Source organism: Thamnophis sirtalis, unplaced genomic scaffold, assembly GCF_051295495.1.
Source record: "Thamnophis sirtalis isolate CommonGarterSnake01/CBP01778 unplaced genomic scaffold, rThaSir2_p1.2 scaffold_6, whole genome shotgun sequence".
Lineage (NCBI taxonomy): Eukaryota > Metazoa > Chordata > Lepidosauria > Squamata > Natricidae > Thamnophis > Thamnophis sirtalis.
In genome coordinates this window covers 94,331,710-94,347,382 of record NW_028261386.1, presented here as the reverse complement: position 1 = coordinate 94,347,382, position 15,673 = coordinate 94,331,710, and positions in this window count along the sequence as shown.

The following is a 15,673-nucleotide window of genomic DNA, read 5'->3' as shown; positions in this document are numbered from 1 at the left end:
CAGTGCTGCATTTAACCACTGCGCCACCTCAGCTCTTCCCAGTAAAAGCTGGGAAGTCTTTGTTGCTCAGCCTAAATAGGAATGAAGTTGTTCAGAATTTTTTTTAGATCTGCTATTCACATGGAAATTGAGCTGTAGGATGTTAATTTGGTTTAGTGAGAATTGTGATTTCATCTTACCAAACTATGATTTACAAATCACAATGAATCGGACTAAAAGCAAAATGAACAACTCATATTATGGCTTCACATTATGTGTGAAGCAAGCCAACACTACAGTGGCTCATTGATGCATGCCTCCCATTGTCAACAAGTAATCTGTAAGCAGTGACGTGCGGTGAAGCTTCTGCCTGGTGAGGCAAAAAGAAAGAAAGCGGCTCCCCCCCCCCCCCCCGCAGCAGGCTGGAGCGAGAGCCACGGTCTCCCAGCCAGCAGCTCCAGGAGGAAATGGTGAAGAGGGGTGGGGGTGGTGTTCCAAGAAGCCCCCTCCCCTTTTTGGCACTCCGCAAGGCCTGCCGGAGCTCTGGGAGAAAGCGGCGGGAGCGGAATGCTGTCATCTATTGCTGGAAAGTCCGGCGAGGGAAGCGGGGCTCATGGAGACTCGCTAGCAGCCGGCTTCTCTGGAGCGGAGGGTGGGGGGGCGATAGAAGCGGAGCGGATCGCATCGTTCTGAGTGTTCTTCTATGGTCATTTTGTCTTCACACAAAATAAATTTAGTTGCTTTTCTTTTTCATGTTTAATTGGGGACTGCTACAACCCTCCCTCTCTCCCTTCCTCCCTCCCTCCCTCCCTCCCTTCCTTCCTTCTTTCCTTATTCCATGCCTCCCTCCTTTCCTTCCTTCTTTCTGTCCTTTCCTTCCTCCCTCTCTCCCTGACTCCCTCTTTTCCTGCCTCCTTTTCTCCCTGCCTCCCTCTCTCCTTCCTTCCTTCCCTCCCTGCCTCCCTGCCTCTAATTGGCAAAGGTTCTGCTAATGTCTCTTAGCCCAGGTGAAAACGGGGGTGGAAGGTGTTTCACTCTGAAATACTTAATCTGTCTCTTCCTCCCCCATGACCCTATGTTTCCTCTTCTAGCCCAAGTGATAGAAAGAAAGATAAAACCATCCATCACTATCAGCATGACTCCTACCACTGGCGGTCATGACCCTGTATGCAATGAAATTTCACTTTAATGTATGCCAATTAGTGTACATTCAAAATCTCAATAAAGTTATTCTAAATTCTAAGTTCTGAAAAGTTTAGGTATGAGAGGGAGTTATTAGAATGAGGCTCCTATAAAGTTCCTTTATATGGAAATCACATTTTTTTAAAAGATTTGCCCATGTAAAAGTGATTGAAATTTGCTTTTTTGGCATGGGTTGAAGAAGTGAACAAACAAAGCAACTCATCAATCAAGGGCTTTTTGGTAGGTACCTTTTGACTGGAACATCTTGCTAACATTGTGACCAAAGCGGAGGAAAAGAAGGCATTTATTTTGTCCCAAAGGTGTTTTTTCAAGAGGCAACTGAACTTCCTTGTTTTTTTCTTGGAAGATGTTACTTTTCCAAAATCTTTTTGGATGAGGAGCAAAACATGTTTGAAGAAAAACAAGGAATTTCAGTTGCCTCTTGAAAAAGCACCTTTGGGACAACCATGACTCAGAATCTCCATAGACAAGGCATTTATTTATTTTATTAAATATATATGCTGCCTGTCTCATTGTCAAGCAACTTTCCAAACTCCAGTTTCTTAAGACAGTTTCTTTCAACTAATTTCAACACAGCAAGCAAGAAAGCAATCTGCTATTACCAAAAAATACATTGCCGAGATTATTAATTATTTTTTTTGGTCAATGTGTCAATTCCTTTTGATTATGCCAAATTCTCAATTCCTTTTGATTAGTGTCCTCAACTGATGACTGGTGGATGTGAATTTCTCTCATTTCTTATTTTTCTCAATGTCCTTTTCAAGATTTGGAGAAATGAATCCCATCTTATCTGGATTGCTTTTGTGAAACTCTCTTATCCCATATGGGTATAAAGGATTTATAAATAATGAAAAGAGCATAAAACATACAAGAATGTAAAGGTAATTTTTCATAAATACAAATAATGTGATACCTTTTTAAAAAGCATCAATTCATGGAGGAAAGAGAGATGAAATTGTTCACCAAAAACTCTATGACCATGTAAAATTGTTGTGCCAATAAAATAGCATAGCTAGATATCTTCCTCATGATATTCCAGTACAATCTGAAAGGTATTATCAGTGTATTATTTATTTACACATGTATAATCCATATTTACATAGGTAAGCAGGATCTGTACAGATAGGAAATGCTTCTGTTTTAAAGTTTTCATTCCTTTTCTAGTTTGAAAGTTGATTTAATTTCCTTGATAAGGACTTAGATCAAAGAATCACTCAGAGCTTTGCAGAAGTTCTTAATCAACTCTGAATTATTACCAGGACAAAATTAATTCTAGGAAGTTTTCCAAGTAGGGCAAATAAAGAATTGTTAAGAGTTTTTCAGTGTTCCATGATTTACTTATTCAGTAAACACACTGTTCCTTTCGCTCCCTTCAAAACCTTCAAGAGTACAACTCAAGCAATAGTTTTTGAAGTCAAATGAAAGTTGCTCATAGAGACAATTTATCTCCAGAGGATAGCAATTTTTGGACAGGTATTTAACAATAAAAAATATAAGGCCCTACAGGGCAAATGCACATTGTCTTATGCAAGCACATAAAGTTGCTTAAAATGTATAATTCAGCCATAATCTAATACCTGTGCCAACTTCAGAGCTACTGACTATAACTAAAAAAAGAGGGAAATGTGCCTCAGAAATGCTTTCCCCTAAAAGTACCACTGCCACCCACTTGCCCCTGTGGAGTGTATTGTAATGTAGACTGCCTAGTTATTACACTGGACTTGAACCACATCTTCCTCCCTGGTAGAGACTATCCACCCAGCATAATCTCCTCTTGTTAATTTATTCCTGTAGCAGAGAAGGATACCACAAACCCACCTTTAGGGATTTATATGCATACCCTTCTAAGGTTTAGAATCATAGGGAGGAAGTCTCACTTAGCACCTGCAATTTGCAATGTTTGACATTGCTTTATTATACTCTTGCTTTTGGAAAAGAAGTCTACATGCACAAGGAAGAAAGGGGGAGGGACCAACTTCTATTTCCTAAAGAAACACATAATGAACACACAGCTGTGCTTCAGAAGCATTTCCAGTGCTGACAACAATGAAACTCACAGCCTCTTTTTCGGTCTTGTCTGAAGAGTTAAATGTTTGGCTTCAATTTTATTTTTAAGACCTGCACTAATTTACCTGGTTTCATAGGAAGAAAAAAGAATTTTTTTAACTTTTATTTTTATGGGTTTGTGTTAATTTTTTGTTGTCTGTTTATATTGAATAATTTGCTACATTTGTAAAATGTAAGAGGTATATATAATATATGTATATTTCTAACGTACAAAATGAAACTTTTCTTTTCAAAAATTTTTCCTAGAGGAGAGAAAAATATTTTTTCAGGAAAATTTTAAAAAAGCAGCAGTGAAAGCTCCCTTTTCCCTTGTTTCCCTCCTTCCCTTTTTGAAGAGTAAATCAACAACATGTGATCTAAAGTGAAGGGATGAACACAAAGAGGACACAATTATGTATGTTTTTTAATGCAGAGGTCCATGCTGTTCTTGTCTCTTTGGTTTTCTTGTTTTTGTTTTGTTTTTTACAAGCAGAGGGCCATTGAGTAGGGATTCAGAGGGGGTGGGGTTCTGGTTTCTTTTTTGCTCTAGCAAAGGAGGAATTACAATCAACGTTTTAGCGTGCCGGCAGGACTCGCCCCCCCCCCCATTCAGCGAAACTGCCGGCATGCCTTTAAATGCCTGCTTGTCTTCCGCGTGGGCCAGCACAGAAGGCAATCAGGCTCTCATGCCGGCACTTTAGCTTGTCCCTCGGCCGTCATTCAGCGAGACATGTTTCGCTGAATAGCGGCCAAGGTCTAAACTGCCAGCGTGCCTTTAAATGCCTGCTTGTCTTCTGCGCGGGCCAGCGCAGAAGGCAAGCAGGCTCTCATGCCGGCACTTTAGCTTGCCCCTCGGCCGTCATTCAGCGAGACATGTTTCGCTGAATCGTGGCTGAGGTCTAAACTGCCGGCTTCCCTTCGCGCCGGCCGGCCATTCAGTAAAACATGTCCTGGTTTGTGGCCGGGCTGCATGCTTGCACTTTAAAGTGCATGCCGCCCGGCCACAAGAGGGCAAAAAATGGACCTACAGAGAACCCGGAAGTTTGGGAATGGCCTGTTTTTGCCCTCCGGAGCCTTCAGAGAAGCCTGAAGGCCCCAGAAGTCGAACTTCATGTTCCCCATAGGTCCGTTTTTCACCCTCCGGAGGCTTCAGGAGCTTTCAGGAGGCTTCTCTGAAGGCTCCGGAGGGCGAAAAACGGCCCTACGAGCAAACTGGAAGTGATTTCTGGTTTGCCCGTAGGGCCAGTTTTCGCATGCTCCGGAGGGCGAAAAATGGCCTCAAAAGAAGGCTGGCCAGCTGACAGGGCAATGACTTGTGTGCCCTGACAAATGGCTCCATGTGCCACCTGTGTTCACCATCACGGCTCTAATATTGTGCTTGAAAAAGAAGCCCCGCTGCTTTAGAAGGCATGGCAAAAAGGGGGACAAATACAAAATCTAGTCATACTTCTTCCATTGACAAAGTAGGAAAAACCTGCACCGAAAAACCTGGCTACAAGTGACAGAATTTCATTTAGTTAGCCCAGTCCCAGAATACAATATTTGAAGTGGTTGATGGCCAGATATTCAAGATATGCAGGGTACGATAATCTTACCTGAAGAATAACAATAACGCTTAGACTTATATACTGCTTTACAGTGCTTTACAGCCCTCTCTAAGCAGTTCACAGAGTCAGCATATTGTCCCAACAATCTGGGTCCTCATTTTACCAACCCTCGGGGGGGATGGAAGGATGAGTCAACCTGAGCCGGTCAGGATCAAAACCAGAATGTGGGCAGAATTAGCTTGCAATACTGCACTCTGACCATTGCACCACCATGGCTGCCAATAGGTATGAGCCTTTTAGTTTAGTTTATTTCTCGCTGCCAATTCGAAAGCAAAATTGAAGCTAATCTGAAACTTTGAATCAAGATTGGATTATGCCACATTCTGAACGGGACCTTTCTTCAATAACAGATATCAGTGTTACAAAATCTCAAGGGTTGCCGCAAAGAAGAGGGAGTCAAGCTGTTCTCCAGGGCGCCTGAGTGTAGAACAAGAAGCAATGGGTGGAAAGTAATCAAGGAGAGAAGCAATTTAGAACCGAAGAAAAATTTCCTAACAGTTAGAACAATTAATGAGTGGAACAGCTTGCCTCCAGAAGTTGTGAATGCTCCTACTCTGGAAATCTTTAAGAAGATGTTGGATAGCCATTTGTCTGAAATGGTATAAGGTTTCCTGCCTAGGCAGGGGGTTGGACTAGAAGACCTCCAAGGTCCCTTCCAACTCTGCTATTGTATTATTGTATATATATTTTGCACTGTATGTTTCCTAAAGTCTCTGATACAGCCTTTTTTAAACAAAAACAATGTATTTAACAGACAACATACATTAATCTAAATTTTAATATTAGTAATTTCCCTATTTTTTTTCTTTCTAGCTTGAAGACCTCACACAAGACTTCACTGTTTCTCAGTTAAGCGTTGAAGCAGATTACCTAGAGGATGTTGCATGAGTAGAGAGCAGAAATCTTAAATGGTGGGACTGTTGACCTTTGTAGACTGTATTTTAAGACAATCAATCTTCTGAAATACCCCTCACAAATCGTGCCTTTTATTTCAAGAGAAAAAATAAAACAACCCAACAAAGCTGGAGAGGGGAAAGATTTTAAGCTCGCAAAGAATGGAGTTTAATACTGCTGACTAGTTCAACTAAGGTAGTAGTTAGGTCCCAGAGAGATGTCTGTTGCAGGCGACAGACACCACCATTTGATTTATAAACATTCATAAGGGAAGAAATCCATAAAGTATATGAAGAATGGCAGACATGGTTTGATGTTATGGCAACTATCTAGGTTTTTTTAGCTGAAGAAAGTAAGAAAATTCAGCAAGGTTGCTATTTTGTTGACTCAGTTTTCAGTATAATTTATCTTTTAGCTACTGAAGTTATTTTAGTTGACAGGGCATAATTCTCAAAATTCTCAAAATGGCAATAGAATACCTAACTTGAGGTATATTACATGTTCTGAATTATGAATCCCTCAGGATTTCTAGCAAGTTGACCTTTTTTGCAGCTTTAAGTGTTTAGTTTTGTGGCCAAGATTGCTAAGTACTTCTGAATATTGCCGCTGAAATATGAGCCTTAACTTTAAACCTATTTTTATATATATTAAAACATTGTTACCATTTTGTTTAATTTAATGAAAATTATAAATGATTATTAGCATGTTTTTTTTCTTTGAAACACAGGTGAATGCAAAATAAAAATATTTCCAAAAAACTTAAAAGTTCTGTGATAACAGTCCTTTATTTAAAATAATTCTCTTTGTGATCCTTGTCTTTTATTTTTTTAAGTATTACTTGACATTTTCTAAACATTAAAATCACAATTATACTTTTACAGCTTTCCGTTATCGGTATTTCTTTTTTCTGATTTCGGGTTTACCATTTTCCATTCTATTATCTTATACATATTCTTTGTTTCATACTTTCTCATTTTTACAATATATACATCTATATACAATATTCCCATTTCTATTGCTTTCTAAGTATATGCCATCTCTTTTCATTATGTTTACGATGGAACTAAGAGATAGAGAGGAAACAGTACCACAAGATATGGAATAGGTGGTATAACTGGCTCGAAAAAGGATGTAAAATCAACGCACAAGGAACACATACATCCTTGTCTTTTAATGCTGAGTATGAACCTTCTTTAGCCTGCTTCTAGACACCTTAAGTTATAAAACCTAAGTGGTCTGTATATCATATATGGCTATGCTTATGTTTAAATACATATAGAAATGCAGTGTTTACTAATAAGCTTTGTACAAGAATTTTAATTGATACTCAGCAATATATTATCTGTGATTTAGTTATATTAATCCTTGGCCATTTTTTTGAGCATCTTAGTGCACCTTAATAAAAACTGACAACTTTTGAAGTATTTTTTTTTTAAATTAAAATTATTCCAATTACTATCAGTAAACTGAAATTGGTTGTGATTTGCAGTTTATTTTTAAGGTTGCCTTCCACCACTGGCTTGTTAGGCCATGATATTTGTAATTCATATGAATTATAGCCAAGCAGTTGAGGAAGGTATTAGTAGGAAAGGCTGCTTTAGTTTCAGTCTGCTTTCTACTTGTTGAGTATATTAAATAACAAAGTGATTCCTTTCCATACAAGCACTTATGGTGGAAACATTGTGAAAATTTAAATTTTGGGCTCCCCTCCCCTCCCCCCCAAATCTTGTTTCTGTGGTAGACTGAGTTCTAGAGAAGGTAACACTTGCGTGTACTTTTTTGCCACTTTAGTTGGTGAAGCCAACAATGAATTTATATAGTTTTTCATGAATTAATACAACTACGGTTGCTGACGTCCATGCAACTGTTACTAGTGTTGTGATGGGCTTTGGTGGGTTGGAGTCAAGTGGGATAAATATTGTTTAACAAGAGTCCCTACTTAGCTTAAAACAAAAAAAATGTGTTGAGATTTGCAGACATTGTGTTTTCATTCCATTTTCTCCTTTTATAAATAGTACTTTCAAAGATCTATTCCTACCTAAACTAATATTCATTGTAGTTAGATGGTAAATATGAGAAGAATAACTGCAAAGGACTCACAAAAAATAATCGAGTTTTATACAGCATACTTTCATTAGGTATTAAGTATTAGGAAAAGATGGATCTACTGAAGTTCAGTATGAAGTCAGAAGTTTCCATTGCATTCTGTGGCCAAATTCACTTTTCCTATCAAGCCATAAGCTGTGATTATAGTGGCTCAGTTAATACCAAGTACTAAGCCAGTGGTATTTGAAAGGCCCTAAGTTAGTTCCGTAATTACATGTAGTGATATAATTACATAACTGAAATTTTTAAAGCTTTTAAAATTTTTCTGGTATTGCACTGCATTTTCTATATGCTCCAGGTCACATGTTGAGAATGAAGTGTCCCTGAAGCTGTGGTCCAAGCTTCCTAGGGAATACTAAAGTTGTACTATATCAATTCACCTGATAAAATGTCCTACTTAGTTCAGTGGGACATATTTTGAGTACTGCACACAACACAGGATTGCATCTCGAGTATGAGACAATGTGGCTTATAATGGAACTACATATATGTATAAGATGGGTGTCAAACTGGCGGCCTGCGGGACAGATGCATCACACACAGGCCACGCCCACCCAGCTCCAAGAAGAGGGAAACATCGCAAAATGTCACATGATGACCATGTGATGCTGCAAGTTTGACACCTGTAGTATAAAGATCATCATTGGTTATTTTTGCACAAAGCACACACTTATATATTAAGTCTATATCTTCATTAGAGTTTTCAAATGTATGGATTATAGGTTACTGTAGATGCTTTAACTGTTGTTAAATTATTACTGCCTTCTGTAAGCTGTCAGGGAATCAGTTTAATAATAGCAATAGCGTTTAGACTTATATACAATGCTTTACAGCCCTCTCTAAGCACTTTACAGAGTCAGCATGTTGCCCCCAACAATCTGGGTCCTCATTTTACTGACCACGGAAGGATGAAAAGCTGAGTCAACCTTGAGCCAGTCAGGATCAAACTGCCTAACTGTTGGCAGCCGGCAATCAGCAGAAGTAGAGCCTGCAAATACTGCATTCTAACCACCATGCCACCACATCAACTCTGCTCCACAAGATCAGACCACTTTCAATCAGAAACATTACATCCTTCCCCCTTCTTTTTTCCATTCCACATGTTAATCCATGCCATTTATCATGTACTCTTCCTACATCCTATATTGTATAAAGCCTTCTGTATATCACAGTTGGGCCCACAAATATTGATCTCAGTTGCCCATCATGGCTTTGGTGAACAAAGACACTCACATAACACCTTTTCAGTAATACAGAGAAAATGTAGAATTGAGTCCACCCTGCCCACCATGTCACATGCAGTGTTTTCTGTAAATGATAAGATTGGATCAGTTTGAGCACATTTCGGCCAATCTGCCAAAAGTGCTACCAAATACTTGCACATAATTAGGACATATTTCTCAATTGACAAGCTGATTATCTACAGAGGGGGCTTCTTGGCTACACATGTATAGGTAGCCCTAAACTTAGCAACATAAATTCGGGGCTCAACTGTGTTTGTAAAGTGAAAAATCTGTTAAGTGAGTTTTGCCTGATTTTACTACTTTTCCTGCAGTAAATCACTGCAGTTGTTAAATTAGTAACATGGTTGTTAAGTGAAGTTGGCTTCCCCATTGATTTTGCTTGTCAGAAGGTCGCAAAAGGATGGATCGCATGATGCTGGGACACAGCAACTGTCATAAATCTGAACCAGCTGTCAGGTATCTATGTAAATCATATGACCATGTTGATGCTGCAAGTCGTAAGTGTGGAAAATGGTCATGACACTTTTTTGCGTGCCACTGTAACTTCGGTCACTAAATGAACTGTTGTAAGTTGAGAACCTCCTGTATACCTGCAGCATTTGCACTGCTTACATGGTGGTGAAAGGGAAAGAGGCATTCAGCACAACTGTGACTGTACAAAGCAGCCTCTCAAAAAGATTTTGTTGGGCTTTTTATAAAGGCAGTGTGTGCACTTAAGAAATTGCTTTGTCGTTGTCTATTTCTATCATCCCAAGAAGCTCCAGATAAAAGTAAACAATTTACCCACAGCTTTGCAATATAGTTCATGATTATCCCCACTGCAAGAATAGAAATGTGGGGGAGGGGGCGACTGAGAAATAGTAGTTGATGACTGTTTATGACTTTAAATATCTTGGTGGCTCTCCAGAAATGGAACTAAAAATTACTCTTGTGGAATATTATTGCTATAAGAACTTTATTTTATGTCCCACTTTGACCATTTGTCAGGTTCGTGCTACCCTCCAGCTGGGTGTCTACGCCATCATTCTTATGACAGGCTTGATATGGTACTAGCAGCAGCAACGCCTAGAAAGACGGATTTTACAACCGAGTTCACTCCGACCTTGCAATTTCACTCAGGCTCAACATTGAAAGGCAGCTTTCAAAACCTCCGGCTATTTCCCATTCACAGTTATTTCGCCCTTCCAACAGCTTTTCACGCCTGGGATGCCACTGAAGCCAAGCTAGTGAATTATAAGCTGCCTCCACAAAACCCTCATTGGAGAATGGTGGCTGCTTTTCAAGAGGCAACTGGACTTTCTGGTTGTTGTTATTTTCTTTGAAGACATTTCGCTTCTCATCCAAGAAGTTCCTTCAGCTCATTTCTTGGATGAGAAGTGAAAGTCTTCAAAGGAAAGGAGAAAAAAATCCCCAGAAAATCCAGTTGCCTCTTGAAAAAAAGCTCCTTTGGGACAACCATGACTGAGAATCTCCATATAGATCTGTGTTTCCCAACCTTGGCAACTTGAAGATGTCTGGACTTTAACTCCCAGAATTCCCCAGCCAGCCAGCTGTCTACACCATCAGCTGGCTGGCTGGGGAATTCTGGGAGTTAAAGTCCAGACATCTTCAAGTTGCCACGGTTGGGAAATACTGTATATGGACGGTGGTCGTTTTTTCTTCTTTCCGCCTCCGTTATGGAACTGCGGCGCGGCTTAAGTTCGGCGCTCTCCTGCCCTCCGCCCCCCCCACCAACTTTTCTAGCGAGCGTTCTAAAAGTTGACGTCATTGCTTTTGAATAAAAACAGGAGCCGTGGTTTTTTTTTTCTTAAGGGTCCTCCGCTGCGGCATTTGAAGGCTGGGCTCGGAGAAGGGAGTGTTGGACGGTGGGAGACCCGAGCTTCTTCAAAGGAGGCGCTGGAGGGCTATCCCATAATAACGGGGACACCCTCCGTCGTCTAGCCTAACTGTTGAGACAAGGAGAGATACGGAATAGCGCAAAAGGAGGAGACTAGCCTAGGTGGTGTTATCGTAGGGTATATAAAAAGAAAGAGGTATTAAGATAGGCACACAATAGGTCTATGGGAACAGGAACGGGAACTGAACTGAATTGGACTTCGTACGACCACTGGATTCATCCTGCCGAAGCACATTAATTGAGAAACTCCACTTTGAACTGATTGGCCACAGAGCTTTTGGCATTATTTAAGCATGTGTTACTTAAGAAATCCTGTTGTTAACGCTTAATGGCTTTGGAGATTCTCGGCCATCCAGGTCATGGTTAGCCCAAAGGGGCTTTTTCAAAAGGCAGCTGCATTTTGTTTTTCCCCTGAAGATCTTTCGCTTCTCATCCATGGTCCGAACTGAAGAAGCCTCTTGGATGAGATATGAAAAGCGAAGTCCCAATGCCTTTTGTAAAAGGACCTTTGGTTTGTTAACATTGTTAACGATTATTAGACATTTCTACACTTTGATTAGAAAGGGAAAGAAATTGGTTCAATCGATTATTTCCATGATACTTTTAAACTGGTAGCATATTCAAAAAACTGAAACAAGATGCTTTTGAGCACCTACAAAATGTATTAATTAGGTAAATTAAGTTCTGCCTTGAACAGGAGGTTGGGCTAAAAGATATTCAAGGTCGTTTCCAACCTTATTATTCTATGTATTAAATCAGAGAATGTGACTATGATTTTATTGTTCAACAGCAGTTGGAATGTTCAAAAATTCAAATGCTAACTTTGGTGTAAAGGTGGTAGGACTGTCAATTTGCTTTTTAGTAAGAATGATTGCTTGCAGGCTTGTATAGGGACATGCCTGAAATTATGAATATTGTGTGGGTGAGGAATATGGGTAGAGAAAAGAATTCGAATACCTCTTTGGAAAGATTAAGCTGTGCAGGACATGAAACAGAGAACAATATAAACACCACAATCTGTGACAGGCATCCTAGTTTCAACCTGCTGGTACTCTTTGTTTTCCATGAATCACTTGGAAAAGGAGAGAAAGGAAAATAACACATGTTGGGGGTTGTATAAAATTAGATCACTTGTTAAATGTAGTTTATGTTCAGATGGTTGCCCATTTTGGTTTTAAATTAACAGTAAACTGCTACAATGTTTCTTTTAAAAATACTACACAGATTTTTGAAGCAGGCAACTCTGCACTTCTTCAAATGAAATGCATTTTTGTGCAGAAGCTGTATGATTGATTCCAGAATAAAGTGCAGCTGTTTTAAGGACTTGCAAACCAATGCAGCATTAGTGCCCCTTTAATCCTTGGCATATTCTAGAGCATTTCTTTATTTTCAGAAGCCTGCACAGCCATACTTTTTCCACTTTAAATGGGCATAAAATTGCTGCATCTTTCTAAATTGTAAGACAACATGATAATGAATGTGTTTGTGTGTTTTTAATAAAATCTATTCCCTCAATAATTTTTCATATCTGCTTTTAGGCAAGAAGAATTTTAAGAAAAAGCAGGAACCAATATTTACACTAGAATGATTTCATAATTTTTGTATTTTTCCACCTTGTACAGATTTTCTATATAAAATAGTTAAATATTTTTTTATGTAAATAAGCTGAGCCAGGTAAGTGCCTTGATATACTAAAACAATAACCCTATTTTTTCTCCAGTGCGCTGCTTGGAGAGTCCAAGCATGGGTTAACACAGTCTATCTGCCCTAGGACTGAGTGAGTTGTTGCTCTTGGCCATGCCTCCCTTTGCCTCCATTATTCAGTTTAAGAGACTCAGTCCGCCCGTTTGGACTGTTCTGGGGAGCGCTCCAGCCTAGAACAGATAACTGGACTCCCCACATTAGCTATATAGTCTAAATTGGTTGCATTTAGTTGAGATTAAAGTTTTGCTTCAGTTTTTTGTTTCAAGTGTTCTATGAGAATCAGAAGATCGACTTACAGGTAGTTTATGTGCTGAGAGGGCTCCGGGCCGTCTCTTCACCTGCTGATCGCACACGGGCAGAACGAGAGGTCGCTTGTCCGGCGAGGGCTGGTCAGCAAGGGCACATTGGGAAGCTTCCTGAATGGCGCTGATCCCCACTGGGCCTTCGTGAGCTCTCACGGTGAGCTTGAGCACTCCGGCGAGAGCGGCGGTGTTCCTCTTGCCTGGGAAAGGCGGTGGCCATTTTTGTAGTTTGCATGCTTTTGCTTCCGGCTACGCACATATCGGCCACCATTTTGGTTGAGCTTCGTGGACGGAGGGAGCAGTTGTGTGCTGTCGGACCAAGGAAGAGGACCTTGTTAAGCCCCTCAGCTGCAGACCACCGCCAGGAAAGCGGGCCTTGTCCAGGGCACCGGCCAGGCCTGCCTTCCTGTTCCCCACTGCTTGGAGTCTCCGAGGGAGGCAGGAGGAGGGAATCCGGCCTTTGGGTGGCCCTATCCTCCCCGTTTGGTCTGCGGGCACACCTTTGCCAGCTGGCAGGGTGCCCAGTGCCCAGCTGCTGCAGTGAAAGTTCCTGTCTGTGTAGAACATCATGGCAGACAATGGCAAGGAGGCACAGAAGGTGCAGGCAAGGCCCTCCGCTAAACGCAGCAAGCTATCCCCTCAAACCAAGGGAAGTAAAGGAGGGAAGGGTGCCTGTAGGAAGTAAAGGAGAGAAGCCTCCCTGGGGACTTCTGGGACTGGTGACAGGGCCAGGGAAGGTTCCCAACCAGGAGGGGCTGTTGAGGTTAAGGCCCCATAACCACAAGAGTCTCTGGTGAACATGAGCCACGAGGTGGGCTTGCCCACGTAGCATGGGGAAATGCAGGACTCCCACTCCTTCCAGGGCAGCAGGTCCCTTTCCCTGATAGACGAAAGATCTGGGGGTGATTCCCCAGAGGCATCCTGGGATTCCCCCGATTCCCCTAGCTCCTCTGTCAGGGAGGAGCTGGGGCCCTTCCAAGGTCTCCTCCCTGCTGAGGAGAGGTCCAGCTCAGAGAGGCATCAGGGCGGGCCTGGTCCAGCTAGGCCTCGGCCTAGGGAGGACAAAGGTTCGGCCTTGTCTGCAGAGATGAAGGAGGTCATCTCCATTGCCATATCCCAGGGGATCGCTGAAGGCATTAAGCACAGGGAAGCGGGGGCATTTGGGACCCCCAGGTCTAAGTGAACCTCGAGTTCCACTCAGGCTCAGGCTCCAGCCTCTCCGGGCACTTCGGTCGCCACAGAGGAGTCAGTCTTAGGATGGGGGGAGGCTGGAAGTTTTGAATTGTTTGAGGATGAGGATTTGCCTCCTGACAAGCCAGCCTTTACAGGCCAGGCGAGACGTCCAGCTGACCATTCTCACGTTGCGTCTACACGGCTTCTCAGTGAATCTGGCCAAAAGCCAGCTGGAGCCGACCACGCGCATCCAAAATCTAGGCACCTGTCAGGTATTTCTCACTCCAGACTGCCTGCAGAACCTCAGACATAGAGTACAGCAATGTCAGAGGTCCAAGTTGGTGCCGATTGTCATGCTGTCACAGCTCCTCAGGATCATGATCTCCTGTTTGAAGGTGGTTCCCTGGGCACATCTCCATGCCAGGGAGCTGCAATGGTTTCTCCTGCTGATGCAGAGAGCCAAGACCAGCAACTCTTCAAGATGGGTGATGCCTTCCCCCAAGGTGATCTGGTCCCTTGCCTGGTGGAGGACGGCGACAGTCGAGAAGGGGTGCCTCTTCAAGGAACCCGAGCGGATTGTGGTGACTTCCGACGCCAGCCTATTCGGGTGGGGGGCTCACTGTCAGGGCCAACTCACACAAGGACTGTGGACCCAGAGGGAAGCCTCCCAAAGCATAAACTGGTTGGAGCTGAGGGCCGCCAGCCTTGCCCTAAGGCAGTTCTTGAGCCTGGTTGCGGAGCACCATGTACTCTTGCTGATGGACAACATGGCCACGAAGGCTCACATAAACAGGCAGGGCAGTACCCACTCCAAAAAGCTCATGGCAGAGGCGGAATCTCTGGGCAGGTGGGCAGAACACCACCTGGCATACATCAGAGCAGACCACATCTCAGGGTCCAGCAATCAGGAGGCAGATTGGTTGAGCAGGCAGCAGATTGACCACTCCGAATGGCAGCTGCATCCAGACCTGTTCCAACAGATTGTGAGGAGATTCGGCAAACCACAAGTGGACTTCTTTGCCACACATGCCAACACACATCTGCCATGATTCTTCTCCCAATACCGTTCTCAGTGGATGGAGGGGACAGATGCACTGAAGTGCAAGTGGCCTCCAGGACTATTGTACGCATTCCCTCCTCTACCTCTCATTCCGTACGTGGTATCCAAGCTCATTGCAGAAGGTGCGGAGATCCTCCTGGTCGCCCCCCATTGGCCCAGGAGGTCTTGGTATTTGGATCTAGTGGGTCTCTCGATGCAGAGACTGTGGAGGATTCCTCAGGATCAGATCTCCCTCTGCCAGGGGGTGGTTCGCCACCTGGATCCCCAGTGACTGCAACTAGCTGTCTGGCACTTGAGGGGAAGCTCCTGAGGAGGCAGAAGATCTTGGACATGGTCATTCACACTATCCAGGCTTCCAGGAGGCCTTTGACCACCAGGATATACAAGCTGACCTGGGTTGCATTTTCTTCCTGGTGCCAGAAACAAGGTATAAGGGATGTGTCCGTGTCTGTTCCCCA